This window comes from Odontomachus brunneus, unplaced genomic scaffold, assembly GCF_010583005.1.
Source record: "Odontomachus brunneus isolate Ranch 3 - 2012 unplaced genomic scaffold, Obru_v1 Obru_scaffold_266, whole genome shotgun sequence".
Classification (NCBI taxonomy): Eukaryota; Metazoa; Arthropoda; class Insecta; order Hymenoptera; family Formicidae; genus Odontomachus; species Odontomachus brunneus.
This window is the reverse complement of record NW_022639716.1, coordinates 311,363-313,452: the sequence shown is the minus strand read 5'-3', so window position 1 is coordinate 313,452 and position 2,090 is coordinate 311,363.

Genomic DNA, 2,090 nt, shown 5'->3' with positions numbered 1-2,090 from the left:
TATATATATATATATATATATATATATATATATATATATGTGTGTGTGTGTATATATATAAAACTTATATAATATTTAAAAAAAGTAATTCAAAATAAATATTTAGAAATATTTATCTAATAACTTACTAATATCGTATGCTGTCTGGGTTAGTACTTTAAATCTTAACAGTACTTTACGTAAGTATTTCATCACTTAGCAAAGTATTATATCTTAGTATTTAAATATTGACAATGTTCTGCGTAAGTATTTTATTACTGGACGAAGTATTACATATCAATATTTAAGTATTAAAATCAATCATAAGGTAGGATTTGTAACATTAAATATTGAAATACTTGAATACTAAAAGCTGTATTTGAGTCACAGAATATTACTAAATACTGTACTTTTAATATTGAAAATAAGTAATTAATCAATGATCCTTAGTATGATATTTCTATAAGGGTTGAACGCATAAAATATGAAATAATTATATCTCGCGTGTTTATGCAAAATTAAAAATACGTTACTTGGACAATCTTTACAAGCGTTGTATTGTTGATCTATTCTATATTGATTTAGTATTCTATATCAAAATAAATCTAATATTTTTTTTTCAAGAGCAGCTATTAAAAAGTACTTGTCGAAGCCTCCTGAAAACCCGTCCCCAACATCTCCTTTTACATTACTGTAATTTCCTTGCTAACAAGAAAAAAATGTATGGATGTTCGAGCGAGTGAAACAGTCGTCGGGCACTGCGTATTGCTCACGTATAGACAAGATAGTATGAGTCAAGCGTTTTCTTAGTGTGTGTCACACATATTTTAGGACGGCATTTCTGTCCACGATGTCTTATAATGCTATCTCTCTCGCTTTTACGCGATAGAGGATGGAAGATCGCCGCAACTCCTACCACTATTCCCTCTCCAAGCGTCCGACGATCGCTTACCGCTAGCCGCCTCCGCCACTCCGTGCTGTTCGTGGTTCATCAACAAGCAGCAGTGTGTGAGTGACGCGTCATCGTGTGCGAGTCACACGGATATACGGACGGCATTAACGCCGGTGCGTGTATATAGAGCGTAACAATTATTCTATCCTTGTTCGCCAAGAGAGAAAGAAGGACAGAATTATGCAGCGATACGAGTGCCACTATCGGAAAATACTCGAACTACGATGCCATTCTACTTATCATATGATTATATATACGTTAGCACATGTGCAACCAATTCGTAGTTCAAACTTTTTGTTTAACATAAACTTTGAAATCGTTTTCTGAAAGCCTCATAATATTCTGTAATGTTTCCTACATGCTTATGCACTTTTATTTTTTATCTGCATACGAAGAATTTTTCATACGAAGCAAAAATATGGTATATGTCAGATAAATATAAATTTTTTTTTGTTTTTTATATTAGAATGAGTGCATAGCCATTCATTAACATCTGTACTTTTACACTGTAAAAGCATTTGCAGCTATATGCAGTTGTTTAGGAGAAAAGTTTGAACTACGAAAGCTAGGGAATTGTTGGTATTCAGCATCCCCTGAAGTGTACACTCAGAGGCAAGTATGGTGTCTCTCCCCCTCCATGCCGCCATCTTATCGTGGTGGAGGGATACCGGCGATCTGATGAAGGCTCGGCGGCGGTACCTTTCGGCTTCGGCCGGAAGGGAGGCCCCTACCTGAGGATCGCTGGCGAACGGCGGCAACGGGGAAGGAAAACCCTCACAGAAAACCGGACCGCGGTGGGCTGCAGCCCCGCGGTTGCTAGAGGGGTCGTAAGACCCTCCACTGTAGGGGAGCCCGGCAACTCACACAGGGCCGATGGGCCCAATTGTCGGTAGGGGTTGGCGGCCCTGGCCCCAATCGCCCGGCCGGCTAGGGCCGTTAGGTGGAGCTCGCTCCACTACCAGCCTTCGGTGGGGGGAGGGGGGGGATTTTTGGGTTGGGGGGCCTCCGCTCCGGGACGACAGATCGCCCCGGGAGAGGAGATGATCCCGTATCTCAAGGCATTGCACGCTGGTTCTCCGGCAGCCAAGAGAGAGCGGGATGCCCTCGAACCGTCCGACGTCGGCGACGGCCGACGGACGGACGGGGGGAAGGAACCCAC